Genomic DNA, 25,433 nt, shown 5'->3' on the forward strand with positions numbered 1-25,433 from the left:
CCTTCATAATGATTAACAAAACTAGATACCGCACACCTGCAACAACTTACCAAAAATACATGAATTTATTTTTAAATTGAATTTTGTTATCACATAAAATTCTTTATGAAATCAATTGATACGAGCTGTCAGAAATAAACCACAAAAACATAGTAACAGTGCAAAAACAATTAAATAAGTGACTAAAGTGACAAAAAGTCAAACAAATGTCTTATCAAATTCAAACAACACAAGACAATGACAAAAATTCTCTGTCCTCCTCTGGTCTTTCACTATAACAAGCACTGTCTATTTATTTCCTAGTTATAGTGAGCCTGGACATGAGCCTTGTAAAGGAATGTCTAGGTTCTAAAAAATATTTTTCAGTGTTTACCCAACGGAACCAATTGTGCCTTTATATATCTATACCCAGGTTCAGAGGGAAACGGGGTGACCCCATTGTTCTTAATGGTACTCAGTATATATGAGCCACCTGCTGGGGGTTCTGGTTCTTATCGCTAGGTTTGAAAATTGTCATTGTGCCCCTATTTTGATCTCTTCCAAACTCTATATTGAGTTTCATTGCCACCTGCATACAAGAACTTTGCATTGTCGATCATCAAGGAGATCGAGTCACCAACCAAAGTAGTCCTGTGCTGGAAATCCGGGGGTAGGCTTATATTGCTTTTCTTGACTCAGATATTTATTGCAAACCTTCACTTGTCTTTTCATTGTGAGGTCTTAATTAAGCTTGAATCCAAGGGTTTAAATTTCAACTTTTGTTTATTTTGTAGGTTATCAATCTAATGTGGGTGTGCCAGATCTACTGCAACTTCTGCCATGATATTAACCTTTGTCCTGTTAAGCCACAACATATTCTGCCTAATTTATCATTTGTTGACTAGCCTGCATTATGGCTGATTGTCTCACAACCGGCTACTATCCGGGCATAGTCATCATATATCAGGCAATCAAGACCATGCTTTTGGGTGGCCCCAGTTAGCTGATGAATATAAATATTGAGCAGGGATGAGGAGAATGTGGAGTCTTCTGGAACCCATCAAATGTTTGCCGGGTGCGGGTCAACCGCTCCCAAGCTGACGGGCGCACTTAACTTCAAAACAAACGTGTGTTTCATCCAAACTTCACATTTTCTGTGCAATGTTTCCGGTAGATTGCAAACTTTCAATCAGTTATCATCACTGTTTATTAGTTGTGATATTCTTTGTTATTCTGTATCCTTCGTGATAGGCAGTGGTAAGCAGTTTAGACTGAAATCATTCCAAAACCCAATGCATTTCGGGTCGTCAAAGACCCTTCATCAGGTGACTTTTGATTACAATCCGATAAGATGACTGTGTCTCTCCACGTTACCTCTCCGGAACGAAACAAACATTTTGTGGAACCCCACAGCTTCATGGCACAGACCCAGAGTAACCAGATCCTTGTCTCACCTTACATTATCAGCATATGATGAAGATTCCATCCATCTTTTAGCCTTCCACCTAAAGCCAGGTACTTCTCCAACTGCCTAATAAGGGGTTTCTGGTCCACCGGGTCAACGGCTGGCATTATCTTGTTGACACCCTTCTCGTGCAGGGTTGCTTCCCAATTCTGGAAAGAGGTCTTTACTGTGTATTCTCAACCTAAAACATTTAAAAATGAATTTAAGCCATTAATGAAGTGGGTGAGATGCCTACACGCCTGAAAAAACGCTTTGTCTGGGCTCACAACTATACTCTCTACAGAAGTGTAGGGCCAGTATTACAACTGATACAGCCCTAGAATGATAATAGTCTGATGCTCATATTGCGCGCAGTGTTGAACATTTTTGCATGCAAGTATTATTTAATATAGGATGTTGAGTCATTCTTTTGATTGAAAGAGCTTGCAGATTGTGCACGGGAGGAAATGAGATGCATTTGCAGCTGACATTTAGCAATTCTGTTGCAACAAAAGGCCTTATTGCTTGAATCCCTGTACATTCAACTTCGGTACAAGTGTCTGAGTGCGGCTCTTGCAGATTTAAATGAGGCTCATTGTAAAAGGTTTGTATTAACCAGATTGCATTTTTATGCTTTTTAATATATTTTTGAGCTTTTTAATAGATGGCATCTTGATCGAAATGGAGGTTTAGAGGAATGTTTAAACCCAATGAATTTATAGTATACTTTTTGTTCTAAGTTCTGTTTCTCTTATTTAGGCACTGCACATAATTTTAAAGCTTATTTCAATAAAAGCAGATTTATTTTCAATGTAACTTGATTGGCATGCACAGATTAGTGTTTTCACATTCATTTGTGTGTGTGTTTTGTGAAGTGTTACACATTGCAAAATGGTCGCTGTGAAGTAATTGAAGTAATGTAAAGAATTTGGCTGCTGGTGTGGTGGACTTTAAACACTTAAAGTTGTTTTTTAGGTTTATACATTTGTGAGACAATTAATATTGAGTATTAATACTTTCTATGTTGGATCTAATAGAAATATTGTGACTTAGTATGTATGCAGTTGAAACAAGTTTAATATGAGGTTTACAAGAATGTTTATTAACATGATTTAGTCATGCCACATTTTAGTGAAACTACCATGCTACTTAAAATGGATGCAAACTTGATGTTGGATGGGTTGTTGTTTTAACACAAGATCAACCAGGAGTGGAACTTGCATAGATAAATGGTGGTTGACTAAAATATTTGGGGGTCTCATTATTATTATGGTACACTCCTAAATATTATAGTACAGGGTTCCACCTTAATAAATTAGCAGAAATGGATGGTTGCATAAGAGCAACTCCTCTTGTGTGTTTCTCACATGGCTCATTGTTGTTTTCCCTATATTTGCCTAATCATGCACATTTTGGTTTTGCACACATTACTAAATATCATGTGTGCTTTGTGCCACATTGTATTTTCACATAGAGCCAGTACATGATTTCACATTTTATTATTTTCCTGGGATTTAGCCTGAACAACTTAAGCAAGGTCAAACAACATTGCTCCATGTTGTTTTCTTTGGTCAAACCCTAGTACCAAGACATAAAAGGAGAATGAAGCTGTTGTTCTGAATGCACATATCTTGTCATATAACTAGGGACAGGTGTTCTGGAAAACAACTGACTCACCGAGTGAGGGTCCTGAGACAAGAGCGTTGGGTCCATCTATGTATGCTAAGATACGGTGTCCGCAGTCAAATCCAGAGATCTATAACCACTTAGCTTTAGAAGCGGGGGAGGGTTTAGGCAGATCTGTCAGATAACATGGCAGGGCTGTTTATTGTATATGGTTTATTAAGCATGCTGATGACATTATTGACATGTATCTGTTTAATAATTGGGCTGCAATTATTGCATCTTAGAGCACAATAGTGTAAATAAACATTGTAAACTTCCTTCCTGTCTCTTTTTTATCTTGTTGTGGACAAATACAAGTGACAGGGCGAAAGTGTGTGTGCTGTTAAAGTGATTTTGTGAGGGTCAAGAGTGTTCTTGGGTGCAAAATCACTTGTCTCTCTGGAACGTTTAGGAGGGCAAGTGAGGCACTATAGCTAGTAGGACTCAGGCCCCCAAAAGATTTCCTTAATGTTCTTTTCGAGTGAATAGTGGATTTTTCCTGAGTCGTCAGGATGGGTCAGTTGTCTGGAGATTTTCCCAGAGAAGCCAATGTAGTGCACTCTTGAGTGATTTGGAGTGGAAGTATGAAAATGGCAAACTGATTGATGTATGATATTTGTGAAGAATGTTAAGTATGAGTTTGCTAGATGGATTGTCGTGCATTTTGTGAGATGTTTGTATATGTAGTGTTAATTGATGGTTCCACTGATGGATTAATCACTGTATTGTTGATGTTTTACTCATATTTGAGAATTACTTTGTTATTCTTGATTGGTTTAGTTATCGGATTCATCGAAATCCAAGGTCTCGTGATATTGCAATTTTAATTGTTTGCATAAAGTAGTGTGTAGTGTGAGGTTCAAATGCTCACAGAAGGAGGGTTCTGAACTAACAAGACTTCCTTTTTTATGGTGGTGTGCTTAATCTAGGTTGGGGTATCTTTGTTCCTAAGTGCACAGGAGTAAAGAGCAATAACCAGGGTGGATTACAGCTGGACAGGGTCTGCCCAGTGTGAATTGTGATTTAGAACAGCACTGTGAAAATGTGCAGTTTTGTTGCTCTATTTGCTTTGGTTATTAGTTGTAAGGTTTGACTTGTTTTACTGTAGCCTGTTGACTTTCTTCCTATTTAGGTTAGGCAGACGAGTTTAATAATATTTAATTTACCTTAGAAGGTTCTGCAGTTGTTTTCCGTTTTCACAGACAAGTCACATTGTGATTGGTGGATGTCAATGCAAAAGCCATGGTGTTATGGGTTGGTTGCTGACAGAGCAGTGCTAGGATTTGTTGGTTGATGTTCACTAGTTCGTTTATTGTGATTTTCAGTTCGTTTTAAGCAAGAACACTGGGAATGTTTTGAAAAAGCCTAAAGTTTCTGTTATACGCACATTAGAGTGTAAGAACATACCTGGCATCAAGTTCTATACGTGCACCTGGAGTTCTGAGTTGCATGATTATGCTGCTTCTAATAAAGAATACATTTTTATTTAGAAAGCACCCACAAGAAAAATGCTGGAGAGAGGATGTGATGGATGGGGTGGGAGTTTATCCTGCAATAGTTTAAGAGACATATTACCAAAGGAAGACAAAAGAGGAAAAGAAACAAAATGATGATTCAGATGAAGGGAATAAGTTCTTTAATTATCTTTTGACATTCAAAAATTAGAAAACGTGAAACAAACTTCAAAAATGGGTTTAATTACCTTGAGATATTACATTAAAGATTTGATTGAGAAAACAAGGCACCAGAATGATTTAAAGATATACAAAGAGGTGAATGAAAGGGACAACGGGTAACAATAAAATGAAGGGAGTAGAGGGCAAAGCGAGAGGCGTGGCCAGTGATTCAGAGGGATGGGAATGGTTTTGGAGTTTCATTTAAAATAAGTACAAGGAGAGAATTTGGTTCATGATCCATGGACAAGGGCTGATATTTATGCTTTCACTACAAGTTTTCCTAAACTTAGAGAGGTACATAGCTTGAGAAACATATCACAGGAGCTGTGGAGTGATTTGAATTAATTATTTGAAATTGTGGTTCCTAGTGATTTGTCAGCAGAGAGTAAAGCAGTGGTGTGAAAAATTGGGTTATTGGTTGAGTAAGGTGGAAAGTCTGCTCAAGCAACAGCAACAATTCCTGTTAGGGTGAACCACTAAAGTCACCAAATTAACCTGTGTATGACCCTCGGAAGCTTAGCACAAAAGCTGTCAGGCTTAACTTAGAGGTAATATGTAAAGTATTTATGCAGCACCCAAACAGTACTAACGTTCAAACACAATAGAAGAAAAAAAATATAGAGTAAATTGTAATACATAATTTGACACCAAAACAACAATGATCCAATCAGTAGAATCAGAGTTATCCATTTTTAATGTTTAAGGTAAAAACTAGCACCTAAAAGATCAAAGCACCAACCGTGTACATCTATATGTGTGAGACCAGGACAAAGTCAAAATGTATCTCTGACTGTGATGGAGCGTGGGTCGGGTATGAGGAGTAGATTCGGCCCTGTCCGCTCTTATCTTCGGACTTGGAAGAAATTTAGTGGAAAAACGACTCAGAAGGAAACGTTCAGCATACAAGGCTGCAGGCAGTGTCTGTGGAGGAGGCGCCATCGTCAGGGCATTTCCTTACGGGGCCAAGGGAAGGTGTCTTGGGTTCCTCACCACATCTCGCGGTGAAAATGCAACTGCGCTTCCCACATTTTCGCTCTCTTGGGGGCAGCCTCCAGGCCCTGCCCCACTCTGGGAGCACAACTGAACACAGCTGAGGAGCCCCATGCACTTCGTTGCTGGTGCTAAGAACAAAGGTCGCCAAACTTCATGGGGGCATATCTCGAGCAACGTTGGGCCAATCTGTATGCTATTTGTCTTGTGTTACTCTTGGTGGTGAAGCCTACCCACCTAGAAAACTTTGAGGGCTCTTGGCCTCCAAGGGGGATGAACTTTGCAGGGAGTTGGATTCACTGGCTTGCAGCACCACCCTTTCGCTTTCTCTTCATCTGGACATCTGGCCTTTAGCGTCTGTAAGGGGACCAGCGTCCCTGGTCCTTTTGGAGGACCCCACCAGTCTTGGGGTCAATCAGAGGCAGAGTCCTTAGTCCAGGGGACAGCCAGGGTGTTCCTCCTTCTAACTTTTCCTTCCATCAGCCTACTGTCCTAATGTTCTTCAGAAAAAGAACATCGAAGAGAGCGCTCTCCCCGCACTAGCCGTTTTAAGGGCGTGCGGGAATTGCCAGAAGGGATGCACCTCTGGCCTATCCTGAGGTTCCACATCACCTCTCCACACCCTGCTTCAACTTTCCTGCACAGGCTTCTGGGATACTTTAAGATGGCGTCACCCAGGAGTCACTTGCCAAATTTGCTAAGATGGGACTCAGCTCCCCCCTTCACTGACATCTGAAAGGGCCTTCGTCCAGCAAATCTTCAAAGAAGCCCCTCTCCTGTTTGGCTACAGAGGTCTGGGCTCCCTTCTTTGCTGAATGTCCTGGGGCTGGCCATCTTCCTGGCATAGGATGACAGCAGGCAATTTCACTCATTTCCTTACTCCTGGAGAGTTGACCTAAGCACTGTCAATTGCTTTCTTTGTGGGCAAGGTCTTTGTTCCTGCAGCTGGGAAGAAAAGTAGGTACCCAGCCCAGCAGGGTCATCAAAGACCGGGCCTCTGATCCTGAGATGAGTGAGAGAAATATGACTTTCCAGGATGACCCATAAGCTGTACGAATGTTCTTTTGGACTTTACAGAATTGTTATTTTCAAACAGATTACAGTGTGCATTGGTGCGACCCTAGAGTCTATGACCCCCAGACAACTCTAGCTGTATCCTAAGGCAGCCTTTCCCATAGGACTATATTAGAGTGTCACTACAGTCAAGGATAGTAAAGCACATTGACTTTCACTACATGCGTACCCCCATTAAATGGCATTTTCTAGGACACCACCCAACTCTGAATGGTCCCTTCTGCGCCAGGCTACCTGTGTGCAGTTTTTGGGCTGTGCACGACAGGTGTCACTCAGGTGCAGCCCTCACACATATGCACACACATGTAACCAGCCAGTTGCGTTTTATACTTGCTGCATCGCAGCAGCCTTATCTTAGAAAGCAGACACTGATGGTAAACATGTACAGTGCATTTTACTATGAGTTTACCGTGGGTGAGACCCAGGTTATGAGGCTCTCCCAGAGTAAAAGATCAAAAATCAGGTGGTCAAAAAGCAAAAAACTCCAGGCCGATTAGATGGTCAGAACCACCTTCTCACATCGACTTACTCTCTTTTTGGGAAGTTGAAAATCTCCAGCAGGAAATTGCTGCAAGCCATATCTGGCGATGGCTCCTTGATGCCGGATACCTCTTTGGCGAAGAGCCACTGAAGAGGATTTGCTGCTGTGGAGAAGAACATAGCGGAAGCTGCCGCGAAGTCAAGCCAACCGGCAATGCACCTTGGTCGGATTGACGAGCATGTAGGACCCAGTCTTCTCTTGACTCTCAGAGCACTTTTTAGCCAAATTGTTTCCAAGTCTCAAGTTTCGGACTTTGACTGTTCCCAGGAGGGTGGCGTGGTAGTCAAAAAACAAACACAATGGATTAAACCCAGAGCTGTTGACAGTGGGTGAATGTTCAGCATTCTGTTTATCATCTGTTCTTTTTGCTTTCAGGCCAATTGGTAGCATTTAATTTACAGGCTGTGTGTATATGGTATACCACTGTACTAGGGACTTATAATTAAATTAAAATATGCCAATCAGGTGTGGGCCCATTTTACCATGTTTTAAGGAGTGAGCACAAATCACTTTAGCACTGGATAGCAGTGGTAACAGCAGCAAAAACGCATTACGAAAACTAGGAGTGTGAAGGAAAAATGTTTGGCGTTGAGTCTGCAGATGGTTCCTGTTTAGCAGCTCAGTATGGAGCACTGAGAGCTACCTATGTTGTATGCTCCATTTCTGAAACCGCTGAAGCATCTTATTTGTAAAATGTAACTTAAGCAGAAGTGGCAGGGTTAGTAGCATTAACAAAAGCTTTCTAGCTATCAAATGATTGGAGAGTGACGATCTATACAGACAGCCAATATGGTTTTGGGGTTGTGCATGACTGCGGTCAACTGTGATCTTCTGGAGCTCCCATTAAAAATAGTGTTTACGTACTTGATTTGTTGAAGCAATACAGCAGTCAGATGAAATTGCAGTGGTCAAGCATATTGCCTATAAGGGTGGAAAAGATGTAGTCACACTTGACAATGAATATGCTGATCAAGTGCCAACATGCTGTACAATACAAGAGGAGACAGTGATACAAGAAAATAAAGATGATGAATCCAGAAATACATACTGTGCACAATGCAGAAAATATGAATTGCTTCTTTGTGAATTCAATTTCATACTTCTTTGACTGAACTGAGAGATTTGCAGGAAGATGTTTTAGAAGAAGAGAAAAGAATGTGTGAAAAATTGGATTACAAGAAAAATTACCTGGGTTTGTATGTTAATGCTGAAAAAAAGTACATCCTCCCTGATGAAATGCAGTATACAATGTAGAAATTCATTCATAGTTAAAGCCATGCAGGAAGAAGCAGTATTTATTTATATTTATTTATGTATTGATTTATAAAAGTTTATATAGCGCGAACATGATCCCGAGGGATATCAGAGCACTTCACAATTAGGGGAGGGAGGATGATCAGGGATGTGCAGGCATCAAATACATATCAAACGAAATAGTTACAAAGGGTGCATCAAAACATCACAATAGCTAAGAATAGCAGATCTGGGAAGGGAAGAAAAGATTAATTAAGGAAATATAGCAAGTCAGTACCAGACGTGAAGGTATAAGTCCAGTATCTTACAGCAGATGATCCAAACCCGAATTAAGGTAAGAACTTGCTCATAAGGAATCTTTTTACTTCTAGTTTGAAAACAACCGTGGAGGTGAGTCTGCAAACTTCAGGAGGGAGAGAGTTCCAGCTCCTCGGGGCAGAGCAGGAGAAAGCTCTTTGACAAGTTCTCTTTTTGCGAAAGATCTGTGGTTTTAGGAGTAAGGAGCTAGCACTTCTTGAGGGTCTACCACCTCCGGATAATTCTAACTTTTGGACTAGATACTTGGGGGTTTAGAAATGGAGAGCTTTGTCAGACAGGCAGCCAATATTTAGCTATATCCTTGCTTCAAAAGGCAACCAATTTAGACATTTTAAGATTGGGGAAATGTGTGTATTTCTTTTTGTGCCCTTGGTCAGTCTGGTCGCAGCATTCAAAGCAGCCCTAAGTGGGGCCAAGGTATATTTAGGGAGGTCACAGAGCGTAGCACTGCCATAGTCAAGCCTTGGCAAAACTAGCGCTTGGACCAACTGCTTGAAGTCAGCTTGTGGAAGGAAAGGTTTGAGGTTCCTGTGTAATCTCATCTGGTAATTCGCTCCCTTGCACACCTTGCTAATATGATTCTTCATATTTAAATGCTTGTCCAGGGTGATTTTGGGAGATTTGGCTGAATCAAAAATGAGGGGAGAGCAGGTGAAGGCAGTGAGATGGTTCATCCAGTGTTCTAACTTGGGGGTATGATTCGGAGGAGAAATTAGCAGGAATTCGGTTTTGGAAGTGTTGAGAAGGAGGTGGTTTTTTAGAATAGGAGAAACCTGAGCTGCTTTTAGTTAATCAGGGATCGTACCTTGAGACAGTGAAGCATTGATAATCTTTGTCCAAAGGGGGTGATGACTTCCTTGATTTCTTTGAAGACGGGGGTTGGTAACGGGTTGCTAAAATGATTGGATGGGTTGATACTCTGAAGAATCTTGTTAATGTCTCTTTCGCTGAAAGGAGTAAAGGTGCCCCATGAAGCATTGTTCTTGGTGCTCAGACTAGCTGGTTTGAGCTGTTCAGAGAGGGAAGGAGGGTGCACAAACCAATAGGATGGCAAAGAAGCCTTCTTAGAGTCCAGATCGATATTGATGAGTCTTAATTTCTCAGTAAAGAAAGCAGCCAGAGCGCCGCATGAGGGTGGGCTGAGTCCTGGGTCAGAGCGAATGGGTGCATCAACTGATTGCTGTTTAACAATTTCAAAAAGTTTCTTGGGGCGATTAGAGGCTTGGTTGAGTTGTGATCTGAAGTAGTCGGCCTTGGCGCTCTTAATTTGTTTGTTATAGGAGCTCCTTACCTCCAGCTAAAAGTCCCCTAAGGACTTTTAGCTGATCCGAGGATGGTTTGGATCTCCAAGATTGTTCAAATGCCCTTAGGTTGCGTCGTTCAGAATTTAGGTTGTCATTGAACTATGGTTTGGAGATTTTTGTTGCGGCATTTTTTTATTGGAGTGGTGCAATGGAATCCATGATACTTGAGATAGTAGAGTTGTAAAAGTCCGTGAGTAAATGAACCTCTGATATGTCAGCATGGGAGGAAAGGGCAGATTTAAATTGGGTTGCTAGTTCAGCTGAATTGATATGTCTAAGGCCCCTTTTCCATATCTTCAGCTTCTTCAGTTGAACCTTTCTCAGGGACACCTTCCGGTTAATATAAAAGAGGATGATGTGATGGTCGGACCAATCACAAGGGGAGATGTTATCCAGTGAGATGGTGTTTCCATTGGAGATGATGAGATCCAGGATTTCTCCTTTATTATGCGTTTGCCAGTCACAGTATTGAATCAGCTTGTGATCACCTAGGAAAGATTTAAGGCATGTAACAGCTTGGTCATTGGTGTTAGACAAGTGAAGGTTGAAATCACCAAGGAAGATTTTGGACACTATGGAATCGACATTTCCGGCAATGATTTCCATTAATTGCTCGATGAAGGAGAGATTGTATCCCGGGGGCTGATAGAATGTATGTAGTTTACATGCCGGTAGGTGGTTACTTGAGATGTTGAGACAGAGGTATTCACTGGAGGAAAGCGTAGAGGACTCAGAGTGTGAGACCAAGAGTGTACTCCGATGTATACAAGCTAGGCCACCGCCCTGCTCTGTCGAGACGAATTATGTCATGGGAAGGAGGCACTAGGAGGTCTAGGATAGGAGTGGAAGAGGGATTCAACCAAGTTTCAGTGAGGATGATATCTATCTCATTGTGTTGGATGAGGTCAAAGATATCTGAGACGTGTTTACTGGCTGATCTGCAGTTGAGCAGTACGCATTTAAGTCATCCCGGTGTGTGGGGGGAGGCGTCTGTGTGATGTTCACCTGCTTGAGGTTGTCGGTATTTATGATTCTGAGGTTGTGTGGGGGTTCTCTGTTCGAGTTAGCGTGAATGGCTTGAACTTGACCGAGAGGAGTCTTGTTGGTGTCTAAAGTAAGAGGAGAGCAGATCATTGATATCATTAGACGCAAGATCGGTCTTTGTCCTTCTGGGTCGGGAGTGGGCGTTAGGGAGAGGTTAGGTATTAAATGTGGAGAGGGGAGGATGCTGGACAGGGCGAGATATCACGCTAGAGGGGACTCTGGGCAAATTTCGAAGGGAGAAGAGGGAGCTGATCAAGGGGAGATGCTCAATTAAGAGGGCTTTCAAGACATGAAGTTCGGCCGTAAGAAGGTGCAACTGGAGAGATATAGCATCAAGGCGTGCCACCATGTCTGAGTGCTGGGTGAAGGGTAAAGGATGTGTGGGTGGATCAGGTAGAGAGGTGGGGCCACGAAGGGAGCCAGAGAGGTCTAAGGCGATACTGCTAAGTTCCAGGATGGGGAGTTGGCCTTTGAGAATTTGCAATGTTCCTGAAAGCTTGGAAAGAGGGGCTGGGGAATGTGAGAGGATGGGTGGACGAATTGCCTGTATGTTGGGGGTGGTCAAATGGGGGTTGTGTGGGTTTGGCTGATCATGATCCAAAGAGGTCCGTTGCCAAGTCTCCTGCCCAGCAGGTGGCATAGATATAGGGTTGAACCTTTAGAAAATACTGGAAGAATAATGGGTTTAGAGGAGTAGCTGAGGATATATGTTCATGGTGCTTGATGTGCCAAACAAACTGTCAAGGAAGGAGGACACAGACTGTGATGAACTACATTGCCAAATTAGAAGGCCCTTTTACGAGACTCCAGGCACTCTTTTGACATGCCAAATTATATTGGTTTGAAGTACATCTTGGTTATTATCTGCTTGTTCTCAAAATGAGTAGAGTCTTATCCCACTCAGAGATTAGATAGCCTTACAGTTACCAACATTTTGTTGACAGAAATAATTCTAAGATATGGTCTTCCAATTTCAGTTGAGACATAGCGTGGTACTCATTAAAAAAATTATGTTTTGGAAATCATCTGTACAGGATTTCAAAATAAGCGGAACTTCTATTGTAGTTAGGAATAGTAGAGAAGGCAAATGGTACTCTCAAGAATAAACTGGAAAAGTGTGTGCTTCAAATGATTTGAAGTGGCCTGATTCACTTTCTCTTGTTTTGATAACCATGAGAAGCACTCCTGAATAAAAACAAACATGGGAAGAGAAAATAAATTAGCATACACTCTTTCAGCTGCACTAGTTTCAATAATTGATTATATCATACTGGGTGACTAGAAAGGTCTGACTGATATGGTTACATCTGTTTCTCACCACCTGAATGTGTCACCAAAATAGGCAACAGACATTGCTTGACACATCCTCAACCCAGTAGATTATATAGTGGTCCGGAAATACATCAGGAAAAATTATTTTTGTGAGAGGTGGCGTGATCTTTCCAAGTAATTTTAACAACGAACACTGCGGTAAATTGTGCTGGAGTGTTGCATTGGATCCATGTTGCGCACACAAAGAGAGTGCGAGCAGCAAAAGAAGTGGTAGAAGCAACCACTTAATCAAATGCAAGATCACAAAGTCAAGCATAAGCCAGTGCTGTCCTTCCCAAGTTCACATCGTGGGTCCAAATGTGGGTGAAAATGTGCAGAAACTAGTGAAGAAAAACATGAAATCATAATGTTTCCGGTCACTGAAAGCTCTGAAGAAGAACCAGAAATGCTAAAAGTCCAGTTCCCAAACAGTGATTAGAGTGAAGGGTTGTTACAGTACAAAAACCAAATGCATGAGTGGCAACAAGAAGAAGTAGTCTCTGATCCAAATCACAAGAAATTGTAGTTGAAGATTCAAGTTACATGAACCCCCAGTTGGAGAATGATATGTGCAGTAAGAAGACTGATCAAGGTTCCAGCCAGCATTCAAGTTCAAGATCAAGTTACACACAGAGTAAAGAGGCTTTGACAAAGGTGGTTGGTAAACCATATAAATATAAAGAAGACATCTCAAGAAAGAGAAGTTGTAAAACAAAAACCTGTGAACCAGAAATGTTTGAGAGACCAATTGAGTCTGAAACTAGTGGCAGTGAATCACATGTTACCAAAAGAACTAGAAGAAGAGTTACAAACAGAAAATATACTTCACCTCCTGAGTGGGTATATCTAGCTACAGTCTCAGGAATAGAAGATGAAGCGGAGTTAGAAAGTTATGAAACAGTAAATGCATGCCACTACAACTCTGACAGCGAACTTGAAACAGAAGAACACTAACTTGAATTAGTGAGAGACTCTTTTAAAATAGAAAAAGTCTAAAGAAAGCTGTACAACCAAGATAAAGACTAAACATAAATTTGAAATGACCAATTAATTGAAATGAACTTTTGAAAAAAAACCTGAGATAATTTTGGGAATTCTTGATTGTTTTTTTTTGGGGGGGGGATTATTGTTTTTAAATAGATAATAAGAAAATAATAAACTCATTATTGTGTTGATTTTTTGTTGCCTTTGAATTTTTGAAGTATCACGATAATTTCATTCTTGTCTCAACTGAAGATGGAGTACAGCAAATGTTGTACAAAATGTAGGATTAATGCTAATAAAAACAATAATAATAATTTTGGTGGGACTGTTGAGGCGCTTACTTACTCCAGGGGGTGCATTTCTAATCGATTCGAACTTACTACTGATAAAGTGTGAATTGACACATAATATACCTGTGCATAAAGAAAGTTTACAAAGTAGATTTCAGGATAATATATATACTAGAAAGATTTATGAGCATATAGATATTATGAAAATAAGTGGGTGTTTTGTTTGCACATTTTCTTCCTACCTCTGCTGGGGAAGGCACAACCTTTGTACAGCTTTTGATTTCATAAGATCTTTTCTGTAACATATATGTTACTTTTTCAACAATGTGGAATTTCTTTCTTCGTATTTGACTGGTTTTAATGTATCTTTAGAGAATCTACCTATAAAAGAGAATAACAGAGAAATTAAGCATAGCAAAGTATTAAAGGTAATTGCACAAAAAGGTATGATATTTAATTTACTATGGTAATACATGCATTTTGAGTGGTGTAGAGCATACTTTTCTTAGAGACTACAGTAAGAGCGGACTAAAGATTGTTAGGAATTTAGAAAATGGAAACACTTTTGATGTTTGATGAACATAAGTAGTATATCTTGATACCTTTCGTCACCATGCGCCTTCCCAAAAGTGACAAGTCTGCATGTCCCCAAAAATGACAGGTCTGCGTGTCCCCAAAAGTGACAGGTGGTACAAAAAAGTTTGGGGACATGTTGGATGTAGGTGACCATTTGACCCAAGGGGCGGTGTGCCATAGGGGAGGGTCTGTTTTTTTGTTGTTTTTGGAGACAGCAGCAAACCAGAGCCCTATGACGGAGGCTGGACATGTTGTGGTGTAGAGGTGCACGCCCCTTTTAGGGTTTGTTTAGGATACATATAAGATCGTCTTAAGAGTCATGTACAGCAAGCAGGCTCCTGAATACGAAAAGCTACCCACAGCAAAATGAAGAGATACAGCTCGATCGTGAATGGTCGTATGTGGGGTGGCATACAGCCCACTATCGATAGATATTACTGCAGCTGAAAACCCCTGGTAATGGACGAGAAGCACCTAAGGATATGGTCTGCGACGTTACTGGTTTTGGCGATGACCGTTGTCGGCATACGGAAGCAAGCCGTCTAAAGGATTGCGTATACCGGGTGTCCCCAATTAAGGCCGATAGCAGCTGGAGTGCGGACTCTTGTAATGGCAGCGCATATGAAGGATCCAGCTTCATGGAGCTGGACGATTTGGAAGATACAATAGTTCCGCCCGACTACTCCATCTGTGAGGACATGGGCTTTCAAGAAAATACGGCTCCTGAGAAGGCGGTTGTGCAGCAGCCCGGTACAAGCATCGAAGATGATGGGGCATCGCAGGACATTAGCGACTCTCAAGATTTCAGAGCCGCCGCAGAGGAGGTTAGTATAAATGTTATGAGTAGGCCGTTACATAATGAGGTCGTTTATTTCTTCAACTACAAGACTGTCAATCTTTCTTCTTTTGACCCTAGAGGGCAACCCCAGCTGGATGTGCCTTCTTCATAAAGCACTATGGTAAAGAAACTGGAGCACCAACTAACTCACCCGCAGATGAAGACATGGGTTTTTAGGAGGAAGCTGCTCCAGAGCAGGCTGTTGTGCAACAACCCGGTACAAGCTCCGAAGATGATGGGGCATCGCAGGACATTAGCGACTCAAGATTTCAGAGCCGCCGCAGAGGGCAGTGAAAATGCTGAGGTTATTAAAAAAAAATGTTATGAGCAGTCAGTTACATAATGATGTATTTTATTTCTTTAACTAATGGTATGTCATTCTTTCTTCTTATGACCCTAGGGAGCAATGCAAAAAAGAGCTGATGCCATGGGGTCTCCTACAAAAGCGGACAGAGTACATTTTTACTGTCTATGTTGTGCAAAACAGACTGAAAGTGCACAAGACAAAGTACTGATGTTCCCATGAAGCGTGACAATGTCTCTAAGGGTGTTGTGGATGTAAAAGAAATTCAAAAAGTACCCCACACCAATCTGATGGCTGTTAAAGGTTTTGCTGCGGCGGTGGTACAAGCTTGTGTCAAGCATGACTATAACGGCCTTTGTCACAGACCTTAAATGAACGATCCACAGCAGGCCACGCACGAGTGTCTGGGCGATGCATACAGAGACAGAGTAATCCGTTATATATGTAGTTTGTTAGACCCGTCCAAGATGTATAAACTGTTAAGGGTGGTGTACGGCCTGTCCGCAGAAAAGAAATATGTCCACTCCGATATGCTGAAGCTCATGGCAGTGACACTAGAGGAGACCCGACACGCCCTTTAACCCGGCTTAAAACTGTTGTGTTTGCAAGGGTTGTGTACGGCTTTTGATAGAAAGATGATAGAAAGACTCGTAGAAAGGCGTATGTGTAAGCTGTATATAAAAAAATAGAAGAATAGGGTCTTTGGCCCCCCGAAGACTATTTTAAATAAATAAGTGTTACATGATAGTGTGTATTTAGAACAAAGTAGTAGAATGTTACACCTTGAGGTGTCTCTGTGTTAATCCATCCTGACGCAACTTACTATGAAAATGTAAAGTACCTTATGTTTATGTTTTGTTAATATTCTTTATTTTAATAAAATGTCCTTACGCAAAACATGCGTCATTCATTGCCTGTGGTACAGCGGATGATAACATGCCGGGGGCCATGTTAAGAAAACTTTATTATGATACAAGGGGTGTGGGCAGCTTGGGAAGTGCCGAAGCTCTGTATAGAAGGGCTGTAGATGAAAATGAACCTGTAAGCAGAGGCCTAGTGAAGACCTGGTTATCAGGAGAGGAGGCGTATTCACTCCATAAACCCGCCAGAAGACGCTTTAAGAGGCGCCCTACAATCGTTAATGTACAAATAGATTATCAATGGCAGGCGGATATCATCAGCCTTCAAGATATAGCAAAACATAATAGCGACGCTCGTTATATATTAACCGTCATAGACGTCTTGTCCAAGTACGCCTACGCAGAAGCGCTATGCGATAAAAGTGGGGCTAGCGTCAAGGCCGATTTTAAAGCCATCTTCGAGAAGGATCGAATTCCGCAAAAACTACAAACCGACGCCGGTAAAGAATTCTTAAACAAGGTATTTCAGAAATTATTAAAGCACCATGGGGTTCAACATTTTTTAACACACACGGAGGTAAAAGCAGCGGTTGTAGAGCGGTTTAACCGAACTTTAAAGTCTAAGATGTGGAGGTATTTTACGTCCCACAAGACCTACAGATACGTTGATGATCTACAAGCTTTTTTAGCTGTAGATAATGCCAGCTATCACAGGACCATCAAAACAGCGCCCGTGGAGGTAACTTGTAATTTCGCTACAAAGGTGAAGAAGCCTATTTTTAAAAAAGGTGATCACGTAAGGATTTCAAAATTGAAAGGTGTCTTTACGAAGGGCTACCAACAGACTTTTAGCGACTAAATATTTATAGTGGAAAGTGTGGAGCTTAAAGAAGGATGTATATTTACAGGTTAAAGGAATACGATGGGGGAAGCAGTGTTGGGCGTCTTTTACAAGGAAGAGTTACAAAGGATACCCGTCAAGCCACACAGGGTGTATAGGTTTGAAAAGATTCTGAAAAGGAAAGGTAGAGGTGCTAATAGTCAGGCATATGTCAAATGGAGGGGCTGTCCGGAGAAATTTAACAGTTGGGTGTTGGCCAGCTCCCTGAAGGGTGTGTAAGCTGAAGACTGTCTAAAAGACGCTGTTAAGATGGAGACAACGCCCTTTTATATCACCCTGCCTTCCAACGCCTCTAAGGGGATGTTCCCCGACAACCAGATATCTAATTATACTGTGAAATTGGCTAAGCCGGTGGACCTGAAAGGGAATTGGGAGGTAGCCCTAACCGAAATCCAATACCCTAGAATATGGAATACATTTACACAGAGTGGGGCAAAGTTTTACATAAAGCGTGAGCAAGACTCTGATCATGCACGATAGCATCCCATACGGCTACTACCCAACCGTTTCAAGTGTTGTCGACGCCATCAAGAAATCCATAGCCAGCATCGAAACATATACAAATATACATCTGTCGCTAGATAACGTCAGAAGGAAGGTGTTTCTTAAAGCCCCTAATAGCACCACGTCGTTTAACTGCTCCGGTAAATTAAGAAGTGTTTTAGGCAACGTACAGCATGCGAACAACTTGATCAAACAGGATCACATGTGCCCCGATATTAACGGTGAGTTCTACACGCTCTATGTGTATAGCGATATTGTAGAGGCCAAGAGGATCGGCGATAGTTACTCGCTATTGTTGAGATGGGTCCATGTACAGGGCGAAAATAATACGATGGTCAATATTCAATTCAACAAACCAGACTACGTCGCAGTTTCTAAAAAACATTGACACTATTTCACTTATGATCTTCGATGACCAGTCCGTCCCTGTGTCCTTTAAATATGGGAAAGTTATTGTTAAGCTTCATTTAAGGCCGAGACGCGACAGAGGCTATTAAGCAGGCATCATGGTGGTTGTGAAAACATACGGGGACCTGTCTATGTACAAGGATTATTACCGAAACCAGACCGGATATGGAGGCCCTCCGTACTTTCAAGGTTCACCGGTTATGTACGGGGCTGGGCTAGGAGGTTTCTTCCGCAGTCTGTTTAGAAGAGCTATGCCCTTCTTGAGAAGAGGCTATGAAATTGCAAAAGCGCATGTTAAAGCAGTGGCTACAAACATTGCCCAGGACGTTGTAGGGTCTGTTACTTCGGTGGTTGCCGATCGCTTGAACAAGCAGCCGCAAGAAGACGCTGGTTTGGTGTTCAGGCCTTGAGCCATTGTTAAAAGGAAACGCCGCGCTTCGAGACGCAGAGGCCCTCTTGCCCCCTATAAAAAAAAAGGAGTTCTTCAAAGCGTGCTCAGAAAAGAAAAACCCCAAGACGGAAGAGAGCTTCGAAGAAGAAGAGAACCTTCTCTAAAGTAAATATTTTTTGAAGCGGTGCAAACTAAAGCATGGCCTTCGTACATTGTGCATCGGGCGAGTGCACCAAATCAGAGTTAGACTTGTTTACTCTAAAGCCCACGCAGACAAGCATCGAAAACAGCTTCTTTATGGAGGTATCACCGTTAGCAACATTGACGCCGCTGGCCCCTATAGAGTTTTATGTATCAGGGTCCACGGATATGTATTTAGATCTCAACAACACGCTGATCCATTTTATGTGTAAAATCGTAAAAGCGGATGATTCCCACATAGCAGCAGACGCTAAAGTGGCGACGATCGCTTACCCCCTAGCAACCTTGTTTAATCAGGTGGACATCACCCTGGGTGATCGTCTCATCACACAGAGCGATAACATGTACGCCTACAGAGCCTACCTCGAAAGCATTCTAAATTACAGTAGTGATGCCCTCGACACGCAGCTTTTAAAGGGGCTCTTCTACAAGGACATATACGGCCACTTTGAAGCCAAGGACCTGGACAGTGACAATCAGGGTTTTGTAAAAAAGAGCATGTTTTGCGTCAGGCAGTCGTCAGTTTGACCTCCTGGGCCGCATACATCCAGACCTCTTCTTCCAAGATAAACTGCTCTTCAATGGTATTGATCTTAAGATCAAGCTCACTCGCAACAAGGACTCATTCTGTCTCATCAGCGGGGATGCGGACCAGTACAAGCTGGACATACTGTCAGCGAGTCTGTTTGTAAAGAGGGTGAAAGTGTCCCCAAGCGTCAGATTAGCTCAGGCCGAAGCTTTGCAAATATCAAACGCCAAGTATGCGGTGGAAAGAGTAGCTCTGAAGATATTCAGCATCCCGGCTGGTACCCGATTAATGCAGCAACATAATTTATTTCTGGGACAACTACCAAAGCTTATCATCATAGGATTTGTGGACAATACAGCTTTTAGCGGCGTCTACACCTCAAATCCCTTCAATTTTAAGCACTACGGCATCAACTACGCTGCGCTGGTCCATGAGGGCACTGTGATTCCTACAAAACCCTACACCCCCAGTTTTATAACCTCCAACTACATCAGGGAATATCAGGGGCTGGTTTTGATAACCAGGAAGAATCTACGGGACTGTGAGGTAGCCGTGTCAAGAGAAGACTATGGACCGGATACACACTGTTCGCATTCGACCTGACTCCCAACATGGAAGACGGCGATCACTACAACCTGGTCAAAAATGGCAATCTAAAAGCTGTAATACGATTTAGTAATCCGCTATTGCGAATGTGAACATGGTCGTATTCTCTGAATTTGACAGCGTCATTCAGATCAACCACGCCAGACAGATTTTGTTTGACTATCTTTAAAGCGTTTGTGAAATGGACACTGTGCAGATACATGCCTTCTTAAGCAGGCATAAATACGCTAGGAAATACTTTCTAGGTGTTTCCCTAGCGATGGGTTACCATCTGAAATAGGGCTGGAAAGACCGCACACCCTAGTCTTTAACAGATCCGCATTCCAAGGCTGGAACACACTGGGCTGCCGTGTTTATAGAGAGTGACAAGGTTACAGTGTTTGACAGAACAGCCGAGTTCCCCAAACACAGTATCTATACACAGCCCATATTCAAGTTTGTGAAAAAAGCCGCAGCTCGGATTGAGTATAACAAGCTAAGGGTTCAGGATTCATTAGCCATCACATGTGGGGAACACTGTATTTATTTTATCAGTAAAATGTCGGAGGGCTTGCGTTTAGAAATTTTTTAAATCTATATTCAAGTGACCTTGTTAACAATGACAGTCTAGTTGTGAAATATGTAAAAGGGCCTCGGTCAGACCTGTGAAAACAGAATATAGCGTTTGTCAAAATTGTAAAGGCATGTAACAGATGTATGTTTAATGATGAACGTTTAAAATAAAGGCATTTTTAAAGCATGTTTTCAGACTCAGTATTTCTATGCTTACACATACACCATAATTAAAATGTTTTAAATGACGAGTGAGCCTGATTGAAAAGTTATAAAGGTGTTTATTAAAACTGTTATGTAGGTTGTACATTACAAGGACATCCATTACTAAAGAAATATATGACACGGTTATACACGTAATAGGCATAGTTATTCAAAAAGTCTGTAGAAACATTAAGGGTTAATCCACGTATGGGCTTTGGACATAGGCCTTTTTCTCGGTATAGTCGTCGCCGGCGGAGTGCTCCAAGAGGGGGAGAGGCGTGAGACATCAGAGGCAACTGGCGATGGAGGGAGGGGGGGCCTTTAAGCTTTCAAGCATATGGCGGTGATCATTATCAACCACGAGTGTGGAAGGGATATTGAGTTCAGCAGCTGCTCGTGGAAATTGATCCCAACCTCTGGGAGCATTGTGATGCGTTAGGGTTTTGGGGTGCGTTAGACCTTTGACTAGATCGTACATGTGTGAACCAACAGGCTAGCCCTTGAAGAGAAATGCGCCTCGCTCATTCCACGCTGTTAGGTCTTTAGAAGCGGCGAGTTTACTCAGCAACATTTGCGCTGCCCCCCTGTGCCTCTGACTTATCTTTTTTAAGAGGTCATCAACAAAGATATCCGAGGGCGGGGCCTGGGCCGGCTGCGGCTGATGGGGTTGCGGAGCAGGCGCTGGCGTTGCTGGCTGTTCAGAGTCCGTAGCATATAGAGTTAGCTTATTTTTTTCAGTATCCCACTGCTTGTAAGAGCTTAGAAAAATTTTAAGGGTGCTGATGTAAAGGGTCGCGTTGGCGTACGGGTTTAGATTTGTCCGGTTCAAAATGTCTTTAATTTCAGCATCCAGGCATAGAGGCCTTGTCCGTAGAAGAGCCCAGCTGCTCCAACTGTTGTCTAGGAACCAAATACATCTTTGCTGCATGCTCCATCAGCGTCCCGAGAGGAGGCTTGTAATTAAGGGTATGGCAATGCCCAGCAATGATCCTATAAATCCCCCAGACTGTTTTACCAGTTTCTTCTTGGTAATGAGTGAGGCCCTTTTATTACTGAGTCTTTGATATAGGGACGTTACCTTTTAGGGTGTTTAGGGCTATTTCTGAAATGGCCGCCACTAAATCGTCAGAAGCTGCGCAGAGGATGGCCTTTCGGTGCTGGGGACTATCTGAGACCAGCATTTTCAGGAGGGCCAAATTGCAGCGTAGGCGTTCAGACATGTTCAACACCGTGGGTTATAAGGGCCGTACTACAAATGTCTCTAAAGGTCTTCAGAGAGGCTTTTTATAGGCTCGGACTTGATCTTTGGTGTGTAAGCGACTGGGAGATCAGGGGGAAAAATATCAGCCCTCAATCTGTAGTCTTCTAGCGTGTTATTTTTGAAGTCCACCAGCAGGTAACCGTGGGGTTTTGCTGTAGTGTCGTTAAAGGCCTCCATGAAGAAGTGTGTGTTTCCAGGGTACATCGGTTTAGCTATGATGGATATTTGCTGTTTGTCACGTGGGTTTTTAAATAAAACAAGGTATGAGGCATTCAGTGCTATAGAGTGACTGTTCTTACCCTTGTAAAACAAGTTCTGCACAATGTAGCATATACTTAGATTGCGGTGGTGTGAATATTGAGTAAAAGCTCGCTCTAGCTCAGCATGATCTCCACCTTCACGCATAAGGTTATTGACAATTACCAGGTTTACTATGGTCGGGGGCAGCACGAATAAAGCCACACAAAGTTATTAGGTGTTTGGGATAAAGCACCGGCTGCATTTTCTAAGAACTTTTTTATAAAGTAGCTTTTACCGCAGTTTGAGGGCCCTGCTAGCACAAAGAAGAACGGATGCTGTAATCTGGTGTCCATAGTGCTGTGGTGACCTCTCTAATGCGCCTAATAACCGTACGGCAGTGTTTTATAGTCCGTAGTCAGGACCCTTTGGTCAAAAACAACGCGTAAGGTTTTATGTAGGGGCTGTGTTGTAATCTCCCACTTCTTTTTGGATCTGACTATGCAGGGCTGATTCACAACTATGGTTTTATCATTTTCACGGTCGTCCGATGCAGAGTATTTGTGCACCAGATCCTTCAGGCTGTCAAAATGGATTTTTAGGGTGTTGACATTTAATGTCATAACTTTGACCTTGTTGTTGTTTGTTTTGTAGGCATAGGTCTATTATATGGTCATCCTTATCGAGTTCGATGGTCAAATTACCCAAGTAATCCCCAAGAGGAGGGTCTTCATTCCCTGGTTTACTCAGAAAAATCACAGTCAGTATCGTGATACAAACAGCGGTCCTGGAGTTTATGCATAACCCCGTAAAGCTCTAGACGAGCGTGGGCTGTCGTGAAGCAGGCTATGAAGATGTTTATGTTGTTACACGTTGTGGGGTACTCGTTTGTGTATTTCCAACATGCAGCCGCGGTCTCGTCATCGATAAATTTGCAGCTAGACACTTCGTAACAAGGGGCAAAAAGGTACTTAAACAGTTCATCAGGATCTTTTATTAAGGTTGTATTTGACATGTTTGTACCCTGTGCGAATTTCTCCCATAAGGAGTTGAGGCAGAGTTTGGCTAACTGTCGGCGGACAGGGTTGACCTCTATCAAATGGGGTCGTAAGCGTATACCCTCGTGAGCGTGGTAGTCATCGATGTAGTTCTGCTTTGCATCTTGACTAGTATATCAGTCGGGATATCCTGAGGCCTCCGGTTTGTTTCTGAGAAACAAATTAATGAAGCGTGAAAAGAGGCGTTTCGTGGGTCCTATTAAAATGCCACACCTCGTGTACTCTCCCGAGTCTGTAACCTTTCTCTAAGGCAGCTTATACCTCGATGCTACACCAGGTCCCTGTGAGCATCCTTTGTTCTTCAGTGTGTCTACAACCACCAACCTCTTTAAACATTGCGCATGTTCGACAGAGGGGGAACATCAGCTTACTATCGACTCTGTATGGTAACACAGGGAAGTAAAGATGCTTTGGCGGATAGATTTCACATTTGACTAGCCCAAAGTACTCGGAAAGGGGCTTAAAGTCTCTATATATGATGGTGGGGTGCCCTAAGGGGTATACCTTCATTTTGTTCACAAATGGGTACAGACTGGAGAAATCATAGTAATGTATTTTCTCACCCTCACCAACGGCCCTGTACAGTAGTATGGCATTTGTACGACCCCCGAATAAGGCATCACGGGGCTCCAGAGGTTGTGGTAAATCACGACTCTGAAGGAAAGAGCAGAGCTTGGTGTCGGTTGTTAGGATTTCTAACCACTCATGCTCCCAAATGACCCTCAGAGCAAAGCCACCTTTTTCAACATACTGGGCCTTCATCAGAGTACATCTGTGTAAGTGCTCAAACTTGGCACCCAGCAATTTGTTAATCTCGTGGGGCTTGTAACAATGGGGGCAGTCGTGGTAAAAGCAACCATTGTATTCAAAAGCCGTCGGCACGCCCTTAATTACGGCGTACCCATCCATGTAATAGGGGCCCAGGCATTATTCGCCCCCCCTGTAAGGCGTGTTGAATATGTATGTCTTCCTTTTTAGAGACGTACATGAGCCATTGGATAGAGGGGGTTGAATAACGTTTCTGTTTACCGTTATAGAGGTCTGGCGGCACTAGAGCAATACTTTTTGGTCTTAAAAACATGTGCTTGTAGATAGACATACACATGGAGGCCAAAGTGATGTTTTGAAAAGGGTCTATGTATTCCACCGTCTTTGTCAATTCAGGGATCTTGGGCTTCAAAGCCCTGACTTTCTTAGTCATCACCACCACAACGTCTCTGAAGAGGTTACAGGCTTGTCGTAGGATCATTACATCCGCCTGACAATAAGCTTTCAACTCTGTTTGAAAATTAAACTCTTTTTCAATGTTTTCAGAGTACTATTGCAGAAAGCTCTCATTCTCGGCCGGCATCATATATTGAACCCTGTAGCTGTCCTGAGGCGGCATTAGGCCCCACATAATCCTGGTTCGCCCAGGTGTTAAAAAAGTGTGGAAAATAACCTTTACACCCTAGGAAACCAAAGGCTTTTGGCAGCTTTCTCAATTTCATGGGCAGGAAATTCAGGGTGTCTATGAATCTTATTTTTAACTGGACGACCGTTAGCAACATCAGCTTGGAACCCTGAGTCATAAGTTCTACTTGTACCTTTTCACGAATCAAATTTTGTAAAATAAAGAACGAGTCGTATGCTTCTGCGTTATGGGTCAGCATGGTATACCCTTTGAATTTGGTTTGAATGAAAGTGTTAAGGAAATCACCAATGCACGTTCGCCCTTCAAACTCCCAGCTGTTGTCGGAAGTTAGATGGTGGGCGTAAATATAGTTAGATTGGTGTACACCCGTCTCTTGTGTGCACTCTATATCGAACACTATGTAGTCTTCAGTTTTGGTCTGGGGTCTGCCTTTAACCATGTAACACCGGTGATTTGTTCCTGCCCTAAAAGGAGTGCGACACCTCAGGCATTTCATGCCTTTGCATTTGTGATCTTCCGGCACGTACCTAACACACTCAAAGCAATCCATTTTAGGGGTGCACTTAACAGCCTTCTTGTGTATGCTCAAGCAGTATTGCGTGCGACGAAACATCTTACAGGTGCGGCACCTCACTTTCAGGGCGGCGTCTACGACGCAACCACCCCTCTGACACATCTTACAGTGCATTTCACACTGATGATGGGACTTAGTGCT

General features: G+C 42.5%; 1 long non-coding RNA gene across 3 annotated transcripts in view; it reads right to left on the bottom strand.

Moving 5' to 3' along the window:
• The window catches only part of LOC146854220 (uncharacterized), a 59,391-nt gene that overhangs the window by 24,382 nt on the left and 9,576 nt on the right, over nucleotides 1-25,433 (bottom strand). For 2 of the 3 annotated variants that reach the window (XR_014980746.1, XR_014980745.1), the window contains 2 exons: nucleotides 14,117-14,255; nucleotides 43-1,625 (listed from right to left, as the gene is read on the bottom strand). This is a non-coding gene — a long non-coding RNA (uncharacterized LOC146854220). Of the gene's footprint in view, nucleotides 1-42; nucleotides 1,626-14,116; nucleotides 14,256-25,433 lie in introns of those variants that run through there. The other variant, XR_014980747.1, reaches the window with a different exon arrangement.

Source organism: Triturus cristatus, chromosome 4_1 (assembly GCF_964204655.1).
Source record: "Triturus cristatus chromosome 4_1, aTriCri1.1, whole genome shotgun sequence".
Taxonomy (NCBI): Eukaryota; Metazoa; Chordata; class Amphibia; order Caudata; family Salamandridae; genus Triturus; species Triturus cristatus.